A 20738-nucleotide genomic window follows, 5' to 3' on the forward strand; every position below is an offset into this window, starting at 1 on the left:
GATTAATTTTAAGTTGTATACGGTGAGATGCGCTGAATTTTTTTTTTGTTTTGGAGGAAATCACCGGACTTCCGTCCTCCACTGGATTTTGAAATAGCTAGAGAAAAAGACGTACGACAAAATGTTTCATTTGCGTTAACAATTGAAAAAAAAAATTGACACATTTCGTTCCCGCCAAAAAACTGCAAAATAATTACCAAAGTGCTTTAACACCCGAGCTATTACAAACAGCACGATGACAGAAAACATTTCAGAGGATGAACGATCCGATCTCTATTCAGAACTACTGTGAAAATTTCAAGCCATTTTAATGAAGATTTGGACTTATAAGTTGTCTCAAAATGGGCGGAGGTTATAAGGAGTTTCCTGCAAGTCGGTCGTGACCTAGGTAGTCGGACCTATTAGGTCTCTTATTGTTAGCAATTTCTCTCAGGCTGAGTTCGTGAGCTCACATTAGGCTAACAGCAACTGCCTAAGTCACGAAGGAAGGAAAACAAATTGCAACATTAATATGCATGCGAATAATCAAATTTGCATAAAAAAAATCACATTTTTCAATACGTCTCATGACCTCAATATGTTAAACTGGTCTTATGATATTTTTACCGTTGCAACGTATGGAATTAACACTTATATGTATGTGTATGTATGTTGTGTGTGTATATATATATATTTTAATGATAACTACACCGCGTGTAATTTTTATCCTAGTGATTCTTGTCCACCAGATGGTTGTCTGGAAGAGATCGCTCATAGCGATAAGACCGCCAATTGTACTTTTTTGTATTTTATATTTTGCATTTTTTTTAAATTGAAATGTGATACAATAAAGCGTCCTGTCTCTCTCTCTTTTTGTACAAGTCAGTGATAAATCGATGTTGTGGCGAGCGCGCTGTCCGCTTAACTGTAAGTCTGTCCTAAATCGTCACTTCGAATCACGTATGATGGTAAGCGGCTTTCAAAGATCATGAACATAGTGATACCAGCACTGACCAGCTTGGGAATAATGAATACAAGCAGAATGCATGAAACCAGCCCTAAACACGTCGTTACGGATCCTCCCGGTCCATTAACGGTGTTTTTAGGTACCTCAAGCACCGGTCATCGTCCTCGCCGAACCCGTCGCCTGCGACGAAGGGCTCGGTGAGTAAATTAACTCACAGACACAGCCCACTGAGTTTCTCACCGGATCTTCTCAGTGGGTCGCATTTCCGATCCGGTGGTAGATTCTGCGAAGCACTGCTCTTGCTAGGGCCAGTGTTAGCAACGCCTCCGGTTTGAGCCCCGTGAGCTCACCTACACGTCAAGGAGAAGCTGAAATAGCCTCTCAAGACTATCAGCATAGGTAGGAAAAAATAAAAATGAAACCTATCAAGTAGTAAGTGATACCCTATTACTCACGAGACGTTGTAAGCAATAGCAGTCGTTTTTTTGTCTCAAACAGGCAGACGGTACAGTAAGTGGCGCCTCAAACGAGCAAGTCAATGTTTCAGAAGTACTAGGATAACATGAACTATAAAGAAGTGGTTTACTTGAAGAAATGTACGCATACAAAAATGAACGTGCCGATTGTAAAAACGAATTCAACTTTTACAACAACTTTTACTTTTACGACAAATCAACAAAAATCATTGTAAAAAATTATTAAATAATAAAAAAATAAACATAATAATTACTTGTAATTTTTTTCACTACAACTAACATCACAATTGAGATTATAAAACATTATTTACTTATTATTTTTCAATAAATTATTCCAAAGCACGTATGTATCACAGGCAAAGCGTTTTATTATTGTAATGTGAATTAATTTAAATAAAACATAGAATTTAAATAAAATTCATATAAAATATTGACAGATAAATAAGTACGTCTAATTTTATGAAATCTCCACGTTCTTATTATTATTACCGTAATAATATAAACACGAACTATCTGATTAATAAGTTTTATTTCGCTTTTGTTCTAAATTGATCGTATTTGTCTAAGTAAATTTCTGATTTATTTAACATCAATCACAAATGCCTCGCTCGCAGGCTCCGAATTTAGAACGCATTACAAAATTTCGAATTTTAGGATTCTTGGTCACACTTTTTTTTTCTTTGTTTGTTTGAGGTTTGTTTACCGCCACTTTCTCGTGATCGGAGAGTGCGCGCGCCGCGACGGTCAACGGTGAAACTGGCAGTCAGTGACAGTAGCCGGCGAGGCGGTAACCGTCTCGAGTTACCGTCCAGTATGTAAATAGAAGCGTTATTTGTGTAGCGACTTACAAACGCGCTCTCAACGTTCTGTCAAATTGCGTTCGTTATTTTTTTTTAAATACACAAGCACAGATAACTCCCAATTATTTATTATCTGGGGGGCTATCTGTGTACACAAGCCACAGAATACAAATTTAAAAGGTTTAAAATTTAGTCACAAATTAGATTCACTTCCATATTGATTAATGTTTATAAAAATCAAATGTATTTAGAATATAGTTAAAGATAAAATCGGCTAGTTAATTTCTTAGATTAGTTCTTAAAATTTTTAGCGCGAATTGAAGTTGACACATATTGCTATATTTTTTTTTTTGGGATTTTATGACCTGGTATTTGCAACCTTTAGATAAACTGGTATAGCTTTAATAGCGAACCACAGTCTAAATTGTAAGGCTGCACGGGTATTTTCCTTCCGTCAATCGTTTCTATTAACATTTCGAATGAAAGTCTGACGATGGGCGGTGCTATTTACCATTTAACATCTCATGATCCGTGAGCACGTCCAGTTAAAGTTTGACAAACAAACAAATTCTACGTAATATTTGCATTACTTACAAGCAATTATTGGGAATACCTTTTATCAGACTGTTATCGCGTTATGGATTAGAAGTACGTTTCTGATTTCTTATCTTTTTTTTTTTAATGACAAAACAAACTAGGCATTATGGTGTGACTAACATTGACATTATTTAGGGTTTTTATTACTTTTTTTTAGGTTCGGTTAGCCCAGCATTTGTTCTGTGGTTGAAAACAATAAAATTTTTGATAATTAGTCATATATATTTATCAAAATAAGATAGAATAAATAAGATTATTATAATATAGGTAAAGATTCGCGTTGTTAAGCCTATGAGTACTGGCAAGTTATTTCGCCTGTTTAGCATCAATAAACAAACAAGACAAACTTAAATTTTATATATTCGTTTAATACAAAAGATGTACATACAGATACATTCTATCAGTAGTTATTTTTAAGTCACATATTTGATAAATTGTTAAAATCAAAATCATAAATTATGGCGTAAGAAATTATTGGTATATCAGCCTGTATCTTATCGTTAACAGTGAGCGATAACAAAAAAGTATCTGTCTTGCTGTTCATTACTGCGCAAAGCATAGGTCAGTGGACAGTGTATAATTTAAAAAAAAACGAAAATGGCGGAAGAAAGACGGCTGGGATCAGATGGTTTACCGGTATGTTTATTTTATTTAAATTACTAGCTGACCCGGCAGACTTCGTAGTGCCACAATCGATAAATAAAAGACCTAATCTTTTGTATAAAATAAACTTAAAACAAACAAAAGGAATTTTGATATTTATCATCTTTTAAACCTTCTCTGGACTTCTAATTCAAGACCAAAATTAGCCAAATCGGTCCAGCCGTTCTCGAGGTTTAGCGAGTTTATTTTCATATTAAATATAAGGGCGAATGGCTCACGCACTGTCTGGTATTAGGTTATTATGAGTTCAACAAAAGTATGGAGGGTAGAGGTAAGGAGAACCGTCTCTGTGTGTGAAAAGGTGTCCGTTAAAATCTGCTAAATAAGGGTGGCGCTACAGTAACTAGCAACCGGGTAAATTTTAAAAAAGGCGCTGAAAGTTATTAGAAAAAGATAGAGCAATAAAAAAGGACAAAAGAACTGTAAGCACTACAAAATAACAAAAAGTATTTTATTTAAAGCCGATAAGAAAATGCAATCGATGTCTCCACGTTTTACCAAAGCAATAATTTTAGGTTATATTGACGAAATTAGCTTGGACTACGTAAACATGTGAGGTCTTGTTTAAGACACTGTTACTAGCTACTCTATTTTTTTTTATTGCTTAGTTGGGTAGACGAGCTCACAGCCGACCTGGTGTTAAGTGGTTACTGGAGCCCATGGACATCCACAACGTAAATGCGCCACCTACCCTAAGACATAAGTTCCAAGATCCCAGCACAGCACGGCTGCCCCGCCCTTCAAACCGAAACGCATTACTGCTTCACGGCAGAAATAGGCAGGGTGGTGGTACCTACCCGCGTGGACTTACAAGAGGTCCTACCACCTGTAATTACGCAAATTATAATTTTGCGGGTTTCACTTTTATTACACGACGTTATTCCTTCACCGTGGAAATCAATCGTGAACACTTGTTGAGTACGTAATTCATTAGAAAAATTGATACCCGCCTGCGGGATTCGAACACCGGTGCATCGCTCAACATGAATGCACCGGACGTCTTATCTCTTAGGCCACGACGACTTCCTAGTCATTAAATATATTAAAGTTCCTAACTCAGCATACTTCAATCAGTTAACAACTGCTCAATTCATATCATACCCTGTGCCTATGCTAGCGCCATTCTGAAGGATTTTTGAACTGTTATTTAGTGCTGAAAGTGGGACACTTTTTCATGCTCCTCCAATATGAGACGGTTCCCCTTACCTCTACACTCCATAGAAAAAAGTTAAAGACACCCTTCAACTTGAAGTATAAAACACAATTGAATTGTAAAATGGCTTCTCGGCAGTTTGGTTGGTGTTATCTATTCGCGTGGATTAACAATAGGTTTTAAGAGGCTTTGATTTTTATTATACGATGTTATTCTTTCATGACCGTTGGAGATTGTTCGTTCATTATAATTTGCGTAATTACTGGTGGTAGGACCTCTTGTGAGTCCGCGCCGGTAGGTACCACCGCCCTGCCTATTTCTGCCGTGAAGCAATAATGCGTTTCGGTTTGAGGGTGGGGCAGCCGTTGTAACTAAACTGAGATCTTAGAACAACTCTATGCTTAGAACTTATATCTCAAGGATGTGTGGCGCATTTACGTTGTAGTTGTCTATGGGCTCCAGTAACTACTTAACACCAGGTGGGCTGTGAGATCGTCCACCCATCTAAGCAATAATAAAAATTATCGCCATTTTGAAAATATCAAATGAATGAATGAATGATTGTCATTTGCCTTCAATAAATAACTCATAGGGAGTAAATATAAGTAACATGAAAATTTTTATTTTTCGTTTTTGCGTTAAAAATTCGTGCTTATTATGTCATTACTATTAATTAAAACTTAATTTAAAAGTACCTCATCACTAAAAATCGCCAAACAAACAAACGCGAACATTAATTATTTTAAATTGCTAATTCTTCATATTTATGCGATCCTGGTACTTTAAAATTAATAAAGTTTAATTTGTCTCATAGTTCAATTGAGGTCGCCGCGTAGCCTGGTCTGTCTCAAAGCAGCATGATTGCTGGTGCTCGCGGCAGTAACCGCTTACTATCAGATGGGCTGTTTGCTAATCTAAAATCCAAACATCCAAAAATCTTAATTCTTCTCGACTATAGTTCGTCATGGACTCATTCTAAAATAAAATCTTAGGTTACTTTTAATATAAATTAAAAAAAAAAAAAAAAAAAATACTCCGCGCAGGGAGTTCAAGATAATCCTGGTGGAGTCTATGTTGCGGACGATAATCCCGGAGGAGTCCACATCGTGGACAACAATAATCCCGGAGGAGTCTACGTAGTTGACGATAATCCCGGAGGAGTCTACGTAGTTGACGATAATCCCGGAGGAGTCCACATCGTTGACGACAATCCCGGAGGAGTTCACATCGTAGATAATACCGAAAGGGCGATTAATGTAAGTTTCTTTCATTGCTTAGATGGGTGGACGAGCTCACGGCCCACCTGGTGTTAACTGGTTACCGGAGCTCATAAACATCCACGGCATAAATGTCGCCACCCACCTTAAGATATGAGGTCTCTTTTGGATCAAAGATCATAGATACCTCACTCTTTGATTCCCGCCAGAAATGCTCACAAGACGCCGTATGTGCCACCAGTAGAAGTTAGTATAGTTAATAGGCCATCACCTCAAGATTATTACTATTGTGGGGCGTTGCCAAGGCCCATGGACAGCAATGTACCCTTACAAACCTGACATACCTTGAATCGGCTATTTCGCTAGCTTCGATAAGAATTACCGTCTCCTTCATTCCGAGTGAACCCAGGATATTAATGATAAAAGCCGCATAGACAGAGCGAGCGAAGTTTTATTGTTTTATTTTGTTAATTTAGTATCTCCCCAGATGCAAAAGTAAATGGGAGGTATCGGTTTTATTAAATTACAAAAAGTCCACTAAAAAGTCTCATTAAAGAACCACATCTCTTTGATCTAAGACTTTATTTTATCCCATCTCTACTCGTTTAGTTTTTGTAATTTCATCCTAATTATTATCCTAATACAGTCTCGAATTAATCAACTCACATTTATTTTCATTTCGCTACATAACATTATTCATATCACTACATAGTATAAAACAAAGTCGCTTTCTCTGTCCCTATATCTGTCTGTCCCTATGTATGCTTAAATCTTTAAAACTACGCAACGGATTTTGATGCGTTTTCTTTTAATAGATAGAGTGATTGAAGAGGAAGGTTTATATGTATAATAATATCCATTAAATAGTGGAGAAATCAATAATAAATTACAGTTTCCGAAGCGAAGCGAGGGCGGGTCACTAGTAACAGAATAAAAGGAGATATAAGTCTTAGTCAGAAATTCTTTAGAAAAATATCCAATATTATTATAATCTTTAAGGAAATGAAAATTTTAAACTATCTTATACACACACGAAGTCTTTGTATTTTCAATAAATAGGTGATTCGTCTTAGGGTTTTTGTCAGATATTTATTATTTTAATACTTGATTTGTTCCAGATCGTAGAATAAAGAAAAAAATATATATCCTAAATAAATTTTGTAACTTTTTATTTATTAAACATTATAATATAAAAAAAGAATTGTTTTATTTTGACTTGTTTTATTAGCTTATCAAAGGTTTTATTTTTATTTGCCTACACGAGTATAAGCGTTGGTAGCTTATGAGATTATTCCAAATACTCACGGGCCGGTAGGTGAGCTCACGGGCTCAACCTGAGAGAGTGTTGCTAACACTGGCCCTAGCAAGAGCCGTGCTTCGCAGAATCTACCACTGGATTGAAAAGGCAACCCACTGAGAAGATCCGTGGGTTCTGTCTATGGGTTATTTCTCACGTCGAAATCGACGGGTTCGACGTGGAGTGCCTGGAGAACCCAAAGCCACCGACAAGAGAAGATTCTTAGGGCGGTGGCGGCTTTGCCTTGCTCTGTGGCCTGGGTCAGATATACAGGGTGTCCCAGAAAGAATGGATAATCCTGAAACAACTCATAGTAGAGCTATTACCACAAGATAACCACCACACCGCCTATTTCTGCCGTGAAGCAGTAATGCGTTTCGGTTTGAAGGGTGAGGCAGCCGTTGTACTGTTAAAAGTGAGACCTTAGAACTCATGTCTTAATGTGGTTGGCGGCATTTACGTTGTAGCTTTCTATGGACCGTGAGCCCGTCCACCCATCTAAGCAATCTATATATATAAAAATGAATTGCTGTTCGTTAGTCTCGCTAAAACTCAAGAACGGCTGGACCGATTTGGCTAATTTTGGTCTTGAATTATTTGTGGAAGTCCAGAGAAGGTTTAAAAGGTAGATAAATATGAAAATGCTCAGAATTAAATAAAAATAACTATTTTGTTTTCCCTTTGATGTGTCCCCCGTCGGACGGATTCCTTATGTTTGTTTTAAGTTTATTTTATACAAAAGTTTAGGTCTTTTATTTATCGATTGAGGCACTACGAAGTCTGCCGGGTCAGCTAGTACAACAATAAAAATAAGCTTGTTACTTACTAAGTCGCTTTTTAAACTTTTAATAAGAAATTTAGAGCTGTTTCACATTGATTTTTGGAAACCTATTTGTTTCTTTGTTCGTGTCATTAGGACGACAGCGTCCACGAAAATTGTAAAATATTCTCGAAGCGTCTGAAATAATACTTGTATATATGTAAAATAAAATGAAAACGAGTAACAATTTTAAAATCTATTTTAATTATACCTGCGATTCGCGAAAACTGAAGTCAATGATACTATTGGTATAATTATTACAATCATTTTAAAGAATCTGTAAATTGAATTACGTTTTTTGATAACTCAAGAGCCCTGGTTTTTTAAAATACGTTTTTTAGTAACTAAGAAGAATTCACGCAAGGTCATCGGGCCCTAAATTAGGATTCCGTGTGTTAAGGGCACCAGTCCAGAGATACTTAAATAAGTTTTGAATATACATATACATTTAAATATATACGTATATGTATAGATAATAAACACCCAGACGAACAGCAAACAGAACTGTTCATCACGCGAACGTTTGCTCGATGCGGGGATCGAACCCACGACCCTCTGCGTAAAACTAGGGGCCGCTAATAACTGCACCACCGGGTCAGCCTTTGAGATCTTTGTTGAGACTACAGAGCACACAAACATACGTACACAACGACTTTTATTTATTTATTAATATTTCAAAATAATATACTAGAATACCGTAGAAATGTACCAAGGAAGCATAAGTGTTAGGAGGTAAATTGTTTGAAATGAACCTACCGTGCACTGCACTACCCCAAGAACGATTGATTTCGTCTACAGAAACATGGATGTACCTATAAGGCGGATGTGGCTTTTAGTAATCACCGCACACTCATATTACTAGTTTTTTTTAAAATAAAAAGCTCACCAGTATCCGAAGAACTGTGACAGCTCCATGCAGTCGACCTCCTTCCGGTCGTCAGCGATGCCAGAATCTAACTCTTCGTCAGTAGAACTCTCCGACTCCGAACGCGCGCTCATTATCAAAACGACACAGAATGTCCAAAAAACTCGTCAATTTCATAGGTCCGCTAACGAAATGTAACTTTTAAAAATGTTTGACCTCTTCACTTTCATTAGGTCCTGGTACTTCGTTTTTTTTTTTTTACTGATTTCAATTGACGGACTGGCTCAAAACCCCAGTTAATGTGATGATAGATGGTTATGTTCATAGACGTCATAATGTCTATGCCTCCGCAACCCTTGAGACTTGAGGCCGATATTTACTGTCTTGTGACAGAAACATGAACCTATTTCATATGCATAAACGTGCTACCAAACTATTCTAGATTTTTTTATTTGAATAACGGTGTGATATAAGTATTCATAGTTAGCTAAGAATAAATAAACCGTCCTCGTCGAACCCGTCGCTTGCGACGAAGGGCTCGACGAGTGAACTAACCCATAGACACAGTCCACTGAGTTTCTCGCCGGATCTTCTCAGTGGGTCGCGTTTCCGATCCGGTGATAGATTCTGCGAAGCACTGCTCTTGCTAGGGTCAGTGTTAGCAACTCTCCGGTTGAGCCCCGCGAGCTCACCTACAAACGTTAGGGCGAAGCTGAAATAGCCTCTCAAGGCTATCAGCATAGGCAGGAAAAAAAAATAAAAAAAAATATGTAATGTGTAATTAAGAAATAATGAAGCAGGTTTTATAAAATTATAAAAAACATTTTCCCGGGATAAAGAGACTTGCATGAGTCACACGAGTCCAACACTTGGCATCCTATCCTTCATAGCTTTCATTATTCAATTGTATACGAGTTACAATTATCCAACACTTGGGATTCTATTCTTCATACTTGCTTTCATTATGGCAATAGTGTTCTTGTGACATTAATTAGGTATTTATTATAAAAATATTCTGTTTTATGATAAATAGAGCGAAATGAGATGAAGTTGAAATTACACGCGATGATCTAGCGACGTCATTTTTAATTATTTCATTAATAAAAGAATTGTGTTCCCTGTAGGATTACAAATCTACTTTAAACAGACAATAGTATGTGCTATGCTTCAGCTAACCCTTTCATGCTATTTCCCGAAAAGCGTGAATTTTAATAAATTGTAATAATCCATAAAACTTTTTGAAACTCACTTTGTGTGTCACGTAAAAATAAAAAAGAATGTGAGCCGTCACGGGACGCCTGGCAGATGTGAAATATCGACATTATTTTGTAAAAGTAATATGCAGAAAAGAACAGATTGTGATAGGAACTAAATATGTCATAATGATAAAATAAAATATTACGAAAAAATTATTCGATTTCAAGTAAAACACAGGTTATGTGTACTGTAGTAAACTACACTACGGAGTATACACTATAGGTATCCGAGCTCAGTGTAGCGAAGCAGATGGCTTAACGCCGGATCGAGTGGGAGAGAATCGCACAGTCGATTGCGCATGGCGATGCGTCGCCACACCGTACACACTACTGCATATAGACTGTATATATATACCATCATATAGCGTGGCGACGTCCATGCGTCCCCACGCCAGAAATCGGTTTTTACGTGCGCCTATAGATGTTTCACATCAAAATGAACGAAAACTAATAATGACCCGTAAATACTAAAGTAGGTAGATATAACAAAATAAAGATGTTTAATAGTGTCCGTAATAGAAAACCTTTTCAATCTTTCACCAAAGCTGTACAATCCATTAGACAGATAACACAGCCAAATTATACACGTCACTACAATTTGTTGCGACGATGAAATATCTATTAGGCGTTTCATTAGTTCAAAACCTGCCAATAATTTTAATGTAGGTCATGTTAATGTTGTATTATATACGGATCGTGCAAAGATACATCTTGAAATTTAAAAGAAATTCCGAATTCCCTTTGCAGATTATTCGTTTATATTAAAAGATCAGCAGATTCAAATATGCTAAGAATGATTGCACGGCTATTTCATTGTACAAACGGTAGATAACCTCAAAATTATATGTGACAGTTATCTTACTCACCAACAAAAAAGTATCAATAACTCCGACTTAAATATACCATTGGTAATTACGCCGGTCAATACGGCATTCTCTGATGGACATTAATTTTAAGACAAGGACAAACGAACACAAATAATGTTTAACATTAGAAGAATCCAGAATATATTATTTATTTACATCTCTATTTACTATAGCAGAGATGTATTAATACCTGCTTCTCTGATTTTAATAAGGTTTTCGAGGAAGATTTTAGTATTTAATTCGTAGATATTTTGGACAAAATGGCTGAACTATAGTGGTGTTCTATCATTATATATTATACTAGCAGCCGGCTCCGGCTCCGCTCGGTTCTTTAACAAAAATTTCAACGATATTTGACGTTGTTTTATTTTTTAAAATAAAAGAACACTTATTGCTGCATAACTATAATAGTTAGAGATATGCTGTCGCGACACTTTTTGTAAATAATAATGTGTTCCACAAAGTCATAGTACTTATATTATTTTATTCTACTATCATCAATAGTTTTCGCAGGGCACGCGATGTAAAGAATATTTTAGGATTTTTTTTTATATCCTGGGTTATATTATTGGAGTTTTAGTAAAGATTCCTAATTTTTTCAAAAAAGATTATAGCCTATGCCACTCGGGAATAGTGTAGCTTCCAAACAGTGAAATAATTTTTCAAATCGGTTCAGTAGTTTTGGAGCCGATTAAATACAAACAAACTAACAAATCTTTCCTCTTTATAATATTAGTATAGATATATCTTCATAATCAAACATTGATATCGAGGCAGACAGCATTCCTGATGTCCGTGGGCAAAACAAAAAAAATATACTACTAAATATATTTTACCAGTTACCAGGCTCCCATAAATTGCAGCAAGCTAATTTTGAAGTTAAGAATTTGCATCCTTTTTTATCCTAATCTGATTGATCTGAAGTTTCAGTTAGTCTGACACTTTTAATTTAAACTCAGATATATTGTATTTATCATATTATTATATCGAAGGGTCAAAAGGGTATTTAGTAAAAGCGATATTTTTGTAACGTTAAACCTTAAGCTTGGAAATATGGAAATAATATCATGACAAGAAACTTCTTCAGTTATTTCAATGGAGTAAATATAATTGAAGTTCAATTAAAACAACTGTTTGATGATAATACCAAACGAAACGCACCTTTCCTTACTGGTGGTAGGACCTCTTGTGAGTCCGCACGGATAGGTACCTCCGCCCCGCCTATTTCTGCCGTGAAACAGCGTTTCGGCTTGAAGGGTGGGGCAGCCGTTGTAACTATACTTGAGACCTTAGAACTTATATCTCAAGGTGGGTGGCGACATTTACGTTGTAGATGTCTATGGGCTCCAGTAACCAGTAACCACATAACCATTTAATAAAAAAAATTTTTTTTGTCTTGTACATATTTCTATATAGTGTCGGATAAATGGCGTAAGATAAATGTCGCGTATTAAGGCGAAATGTCACTTAAATCCCTCGATATGACTTATATTGAGCAAATAAAGAAAGTCCAGTCCACAAATGCGATCGAAAAGCTATTTTATAAACAAAAATAAATCTTTGTCCTACGTTTAACTTTTGTACTTTCCAAATCGTTAATTCTCTTGTGATGGAACTCCCCATTGACACAACCCACTGAGTTTCGGATCTTCCGGATCTTCTCAGTGGGTCGCGTTTCCGAACCGGTGGTAGATTCTGCGAAGCACGGCTCTTGCTAGGGCCAGTGTTAGCAACATTCCGGTTTGAGCCCCGTGAGCTCACCTACACGTCAAGGAGAAGCTGAAATACCCTCTCAAGGCTATCAGCATAGATAGGAAAAAAAAATGGAACTTGGTATGTACTGCCCTTGTCGTTATTCCAGAAAAAATCCCGCCATAGTTCCATCATCGTACCACAGATGGCGTTAATGTATTTTAAAAAAAAACCTTTTTTAAATTAGTCTATTAGAGTTAGTCTCAATACTTCGTGACCAGGTTAAACTTGTTCCCGAAACCTCCGTTTTTTTTATTTCCTAGATGTGTGGACGAGCTCACAGCCCACCTGGTGTTAAGTGGTTACTGGAACCCATAGACATCTACAACGCAAATGCGCCACACGCCTTGAGATAATACAAGTTCTAAGGTCTCAGTATAGTTACAACGGCTGCCCCACCCTTCAAACCGAAACGCATTACTGCTTCACGGCAGAAATAGGCAGGGCGGTGGTACCTACCCGCGCGGACTCACAAGAGGTCCTACCACCAGTATGTAACTGCCAGTAGACTGAGTTTGTAACTGACTCCTTTAGACGCGAGTTTGACCCACTTTAAACGGCCAGATTTAATTCAAACTTTGTAGATTTCTCGAGGACCGATGACAATACACTAATTTGATAAGATTATTTCATTATTCAATTTGCAAAATAAGATTTTTGCCAATTTATATAATTTTTAACCTATAGTCGATAAGACAGGAATTGATGTAAAAGTACTTAATAGTTTTAAAAATACGTTTTTATAGAAAATTTAACCAAAAAAGAAAAATATATAAGTAATGCTGTAAACCTTCGGATCCCTAATCCCTAATGTTAGATTTGATGAATTAATTTGTTTGTCTTGGATTTATCTGGCACAGTGATCACCGTGTGACATTTGGGACTGCATTGTAGCCAAGATTATGTAAGTACAACATACAATTTTATTTTTATCGGCCTAGATTTTTGAGGATCGCGATTGGCTTTCGTTCGCCTGCTTCCTGGTTTGACCATCAATCAATTAACAGAGACAATTATCTTTTTTTTTGTTTGTTCAATCAATAATAAAATGTTTAGGTATTTTTTTTCCTTAGATTTTTTTAAAGTCGAAAAGGTCCAAACTTTATATGTATTAAAATTAAATTAAAGAAAAATACGTTCAAATTAGGTATTAAAGTTAATAATAATAAATAAATAACAATAAAAAATTAAATTACGTCATTTTTTGGTTAATTTTAAAGAATTATTGCATTTGAAGTACCAGGAACACAGAAATGTTAGGATGTGTATTGAGTTATAAATTTTCGCAAGTAATTATTTTTTAACCTATTTGTTTGATTCAATTACAATTGAAAAGGTAAAAATTTGAAAAACACTTAACGCACTGGAATTTAATTTTTATATTTATTAAAATACGATTCTTGGCGAATTCAATTAGGTAAATAGAGTTGTACTTTATAAATCAAGAAACCGTTGAAATAATTCAAAATTGGCAACACTCAACTCACGAGACACGGGTTTTTTTTTATTAGTTCGCGCCAATCTTGAAATTTTTGCTTTATTTACAAATAACACATTTCACTGCACTTTAGCTTTTGTTTTGTTCGTCGGTTAAAGACGTTAGTTTTGTTTGAAGTCGGTTACAGACTGTTCACGTTTTGTTCGATTTTCGAATGCAAGACAGAAGACGCATGGAGTGGCCACATGTTTTTAGTTTCATTAGAACACGCTTTTTTTATTGCCCTTGTAGGCATAAGAGCATGCGGCCCACCTGATTGTGAGTGGTTACTGTCGCCCATGGACTTCAGCGATGCCAGGGGCAGAGCCAAGCCGCTGCCTACCGTTAAGTACTCTCCACAAGCCTCGTTTGAAGAAGGACATGTCATAGCGCTCGAGAAACACCGTGGAGGGGAACTCGTCCCAAAGCCGGATGGTACGTGGCAAAAAAGATCTCTGGAAACGCACTGTGGATGAACGCTGTAGCTCCAGGTAGTATGGATGAATTCTAGTCCGGTGGCGGGCGGTGCGATGGTAAAAACGAGATGAAGGTATCATCTCAAACAATTCCTCAGAACGTCATTCTCAAATTGGCAACTTTAAGTATAAGGACTTTTTTGCTAAAGGGCTATGCCAGCTACGACCGTGTAGGTGAGCTCACGGGCTCAACCAGAGAGAATTGGTTAAAACTAGCCCTAGCAAGAGTAGTGCTTCGCTGAATCTACCGCCGCGTCGGAATCGCGAGAAGATCCGGCGAGAAACTCAGTGGGTTCTGACTATGGGTTAGTTTGCTCTTAGAACTCTTCGTCGTTAATCAGAGTTCGACGAGGACTAAGATGATGATTGTTTAGCGACGTGTGCAAGATAATTCCGATTCCGCCCAATGAGGCCCGAACGCGCGATTATCAAATTTTCGATTCTTGCACTCTACACACCTGTCGAGTTCGTACTTGGGGTCGTTCTGAGGCATCGGGGGTAGCGGATTTGAGGTCGTTCACGATATCCCACCGTCTCTCGTATTTTATTATACAAAATAATGATTGGTTGTTTGTAAAGCCGGTTTACGGACGATAGGTTTACGTGATAACGTCAGTAGCAGAACTATTGGAACTGCTAGCTCTGACGTCACGCGAGAAGAGAGATAAATGTGTCACAAGCCAACGCTTGGGCCGGTCGTGCCTCTCTATCGCTTATTCCGACCTCTCGCTTGCAAGATCAGGCGGAACGTGACACTTTTTCGTGCGTGCAGCCGGTACTCTTCGATTTTTAAGACGTTATCACGTCAAAAAACAAAACAATACATTTCGACTCCACGCCACCGTTGTTCTTTGGTCAGCCAAGTGCGTACGTCTATTTTAGGCAAGAGCTTCTTCTAGACGGAGACACTTTAATGCGAACGTAAATTAATTAATCTCACCGTACTAGAGTAATTATAATTTTATGTTAAGCCACATTCGAAGTATCAAATATTTTCTAGACGCGGTTATCGAAATCAGACCTTAATTATTGACATCTAAGATTTGGATTCAATTAATAATAGGTATTTCCTTACGAAATGAAGCCGTCAGCGCAAAAGTGGCCTTACCGCGGTTAACATGGAGATAATGAGGTTTGAATTTACTTCTAAACTGCTTCGTAGGCAAAAAAAATGTTTACAAAACCATCTGTAATCTATGGGACACATTCCCGACCGAATGGTAAACAGACGATGTCGCCGTAAACACGTCATTTCGGATGCACCTGATCCACTAACGGTGCTTTTAGGTACCACAAGCACCGGTCATCGTTCTCGTCGAACCCGTCGCTCGCGACGAAGGGCTCGGCGAGCGAATTAACCCACAGACACAGCCCACTGAGTTTCTCGCCGGATCTTCTCAGTGGGTCGCGTTTCCGATCCGGTGGTAGATTCTGCGAAGCACGGCTCTTGCTAGGGTTCGTGTTGGCAACGTCGTCAGGTTTGAGCCCCGTGAGCTCACCTACTTTCTCTGCGAATCTAGTATAACCCCTCGAGGTTACTAGAACAGGTAGGAAAAAAAAAAGATTGGCGAAACTAGGGACAGACCGGTTTTGCATCTAAATTTATTATGTTTTAAATAAGTTGAAATATCTAAAAACACGAATTTGAAAAATTTTACGGTTAGGCCACTTTTGCGCTGACGGCCTCAAATAATCAAATTGCCCTTTAATATACAAAAAGTTATAGTAATTTTTTTTATTTGTATCTATCAAAATATGCACTCACTCATTCTAGACATGTCTAATAGCGCGTAGTGGTAATTTAAAAAAATCCCTTCTTGAAGAAGACAGGTAGGTGTATGCGAGCCAACAAACTCCTCAAAGACACTGTACTCTCGGGCATTTTTTTTATTGCTTAGATGGGTGAAAGAGCTCACAGCCCACCTGGTGTTAAGTGGTTACTGGAGCACATAGACATCTACAACGTAAATGCGCCACCCACCTTGAGATATAAGTTCTAAGGTCTTAGTATAGTTACAACGGCTGCCCCACCCTTCAAACCGAAACGCATTACTGCTTCACGGCAGAAATAGGTAGGGTGGTGGTACCTACCCGTGCGGACTCACAAGAGGTCCTACCACCAGTAATTACGCAAATTATAATTATGAGGATTTGATTTTTATTACACGATGTTATTCCTTCACCGTGGAAGTCAATCGTGAGCATTTATTGAGTACGTATTTCATTAGAATAATTGGTACCCGCCTACGGGATTCGAACACCGGTGCATCGCTACATACGGATGAACCGGACGTCTTATCCTTTAGGCCACGACGGTGGTAGATTCTGCGAAGCACTGCTCTTATTAGGGTCAGTGTTAGCAACTCTCCGGTTGAGCCCCGCGAGCTCACCTACAAACGTTAGAGCGAAGCTGAAATAGCCTCTCAAGGCTATCAGCATAGGTAGGGGAAAAAAAAGGCTCTCCTGTAAAGTTGCTAAAATGTCGCTTAAACCAAATAGCCCTTACCAGATATAATATTTGTGAAGCACCATTTTCAAAGATGAACTTCATTAAGACTAAATTTCTGTCTCGACTGACTGAAGAATATCTCCAGGATTTAATGTCAATAGCTTGCACTAATTTCCCTTCAAACTTGAGACAACTGACTTGAGAAACTTGAGACTTTTTTACTGGTGGTAGGACGTCTTGTGAGTCCACACGGTACTACCACGCTGCCTATTTCTGCCGTGAAACAGTAATGCGTTTCGATTTGAAGGGTGGGGTAGCCGTTGTAACTATTCTAATACCTTAGAACTTATATCTCGAGGTGGGTGGCGCATTCACGTTGTAGATGTCTATGGGCTCCACTAACCACTTAACACCAGGTGGGCTGTGAGCTCGTCCACCCATCTAAGCAATCAAAAAAAATTACAGTTTGCAGCAAAGAAGGTTATTTTTCCTAATTGATATGCAAAAAAATACCTTTGTTATTACGTCAATTACATTTGTTTAACAAAACATTTTCTAATATATAAAATTCTCGTGTCACAGTTTTCGTTGCCATACTCCTCCGAAACGGCTTGACCGATTTTGATGAAATTTTTTGTGCTTATCCGGTATCTATGAGAATCGGCCAACATCTATTTTTCATTCCCCTAAATGTTAGGGGTAGTCCACCCCTAAATTTTTTTATTTATTTTTTAGACAAAATTTTTAATTTCTATTTTTTTTATGATACAACATACAAAAATACATACAACCCTAAATTTTCACCCCTCTACGATCAACCCCTATTTTTTATTTGTTAATTATAAATTTTAAATTTTTTGGCAAGATTTTATTTTTTATTTTGTCATGACTTAAAATAAAAAAAAAAATATTCCGCAGATCCGCAATAAGGTTGCAAGATGCCAATCAAATATTATAATTGTAGTACGATAAATTCTTATTCAGAGTTTATAATTTCAAGTTCCTTTAATTTTGTTTTTTTTTTTTTAAATTCAATTTGATCTCCTGCCCTCGCCGGTCGACTACTGATCAACTATCAATCGATCAGATATCCCCGTCAGATGTCACCACTCATCCAGCAAACATCACGTAGTAGGGATGAGGACGAAGCCGGTCTCCTGTCTTACTCACTATACATTTTTCAGTCATGTTTCTTTGGTTTTATTTGTGTATCAATCGTAGCTTGCCAGCCATGTTTTTTTGGTTTTATTTGTGTATCAATCATGTTCAGTAGGTCTGAGAATCGGCTACTATCTATATTTCATATCCCTAAGTGATAAGGGTTGTCCACCCCAAACATATATTTTTGATTATTATTTTTTGGTTATAATGAGGTATGAAGTATAGTCCCCGGCACGTAACTTGGCAAGAGTCGCTAGATGCGTAGAAGTCGTTTTTTAGGTCTCTTTGGTTGTCAATCGGGACGCGGGGAAAGACGTAGCACCGTTCCGAGCGCGCGATTGGTGAGTCAGTCGACCCTCCCCTCCCGCACCGCGTCCACGTTCCGTTCGCTCACGGTTACACATGCGCCTACTAAAGTTGTAGGAACCCTTTGTTTATATTGAGTTTTTGTTACGAGTTGTTATTATTGTTTTAAATTTAGTTTTTGTTACGAGTGTTATTAGAACGAAGTTCCTTACGGCAGGCTTGGAGGGGATAGGGATTTTGCTGCGCGACCGAACTGAAAAAAATGTGATAGAAAAACCGTAAGAAAAAATCCGTGGAAAAAATCAATGGAAAAAAGTGCGTGGAATAAAACCGTTAAATGAGACGTGCGCAGGCGCGACAGTCGCATACACAAGCGAGTAGTGTATAATACCTTTCTCTTTCTCCCTCTTTCTTTTCGTTCTCTCATCCATTCCTTTCTATTTTACGTAATTTATTATTTCCTAAAATACTGAATTTCCTAAATACTTTCCTATACTTAAATAAAAACTAATCAGCAAAATTTAAGAGAAAAATCAAGAAAACCAACATAAAATTGAGCACGATTTTTTTTTTTGCAAATTGTGTCGATTCTACATTAGCCGAAGGAACTTCGTTCCTACCTGGTGTCCCACGACACCACATTTTCATTTTTGTTTTAAATTTGTTTGTAATGGTAGGACCAAATACCAATGACCATAATTATAATCGATTCAGTCACTGAGCGTTTTATTATTTACGCCAGTGACGACAGCGACTCTTCGTTATGTCGACGATGAGGAGCCAACTCCTTCCACCAGCTCAGGTGCTACCATAAATTGAATCCAAGGGGTAGCACTATTAGAAAATGATAGTGACGACGGCGACACATAATTTTTAATATTAAGTATATTTTTTTAAATAAACTTTTAAACTTTTAATTGTATTTTATTTATAACACCTGACACACTTCACGAATTCCTCTCTTTTCTTTAACTTTCTTCTAAACACACAGGCTTACAAATAAATTATGGCAAATAAAAAATTTAATAAAATAAAATTAACATATATGAGTCGTCTATTATCAAAGGTGGCAATCTGTGCATTTGAACAAAAAAATGTTATTGATATGTCAATACAGATTGATTTGAATATAATCGTCTCCTTCAAAGAATACGGTTCAAAACCTGCATTAAATATAGGTTTACACTTAACCTGTTATTTATCTAAGATGTCGTTCAGAAGAGTTTTGTGACTGCCAATGGAATACAAAGTCAATAATTCGTTTTTCTGATTTGAAATAATTTTCCAAAAGTCACATTGCCGGCTTTGATAATAGTCGACTCATATGCGGGCAATAAAAGTGACCATTTTTTGGTTGCAATGTACACTATGCGCGACATTACCCCCACTACACCAAAACCTTGCCAACTTACGTGCCGCTTACTATATTATGTGGTTGAATGAGGTTTTTGAGAATTTTATATATTAGACTAGAATTTCCCTAGAAATCTTATTTAAGGCAACACAACGTTTGCCGGGTCAGCTAGTTTTCTATAAAATTATTAGCGGACCGCTATGGTCAGTTCATTTCTTAAAACAGATTCCTAGTGAAATTAATTGGTGATCCCTGCTCTACACCAATAAAACAATAAATAATAGTTTAAAAAACTAACAAAATACGCTTATATAGAAAATCAACTAAATAATAGAAAATAAAATGTTATGAATTGGAATTAAAAATAATGTAAGAAAAAATGATTTTATTGTAAAAAAATAGCCTGGGGTGCATGGTATCAGTAGTTATAAATATTTTATGAACAGATATGAGTAGAAGGGTTATTTTGATAATATCCTGAAAAGCACCCCACACTTTTTACAATAAAATCATTTTTTCTTACACTATTTTTAATTGAAATTCATTAAAATTTATTTTCTATTTTTTAGTTGGATTTTTTATAAAAGCATATTTTGTTAGTTTTTTATTTATTTTTCATTTCTTATTTGATTTTTTTTTTATTTTGTTTAAATATTGTATTGTCATTGTTCCTTAATAAGTATCCCAAATATCGAGTTAATCCAACGTTTTGAAGGGGGTCAAAACCATGTTCAAACATTCCGTTACAAACATACATACGTCTGAAGCTAATAAAAGCGTATTAAAAATAAGAAATAAAACGTCCCG

The 20738-nt window shown here is 36.9% G+C and overlaps 1 protein-coding gene and 1 long non-coding RNA gene across 11 annotated transcripts in view; one reads left to right on the plus strand and one right to left on the minus strand.

The window, feature by feature from the left end:
• Nucleotides 1-2258, minus strand: part of LOC101742387 (golgin subfamily A member 6-like protein 25) — a 53145-nt gene extending 50887 nt beyond the window's left edge. For 5 of the 10 annotated variants that reach the window (XR_002430367.3, XM_062675871.1, XM_004925100.5 and 2 more), the window contains exon 1: nucleotides 1677-2181. The gene's annotated coding sequence lies outside the window, so the exon portion shown is untranslated. Of the gene's footprint in view, nucleotides 1-1676 lie in introns of all 10 variants that reach the window. The other 5 variants (XM_062675868.1, XM_062675872.1, XM_062675870.1 and 2 more) reach the window with 4 other exon arrangements.
• LOC101737856 (uncharacterized) lies at nucleotides 2188-7050 on the plus strand. Its single transcript, XR_209706.4, has 3 exons — nucleotides 2188-3455; nucleotides 5679-5891; nucleotides 6971-7050. It is a non-coding gene; the product is annotated as an uncharacterized LOC101737856 (long non-coding RNA).
• The last annotated feature ends 13688 nt before the right edge of the window (nucleotides 7051-20738 follow it).

This window comes from Bombyx mori, chromosome 24 (assembly GCF_030269925.1).
Source record: "Bombyx mori chromosome 24, ASM3026992v2".
NCBI lineage: Eukaryota > Metazoa > Arthropoda > Insecta > Lepidoptera > Bombycidae > Bombyx > Bombyx mori.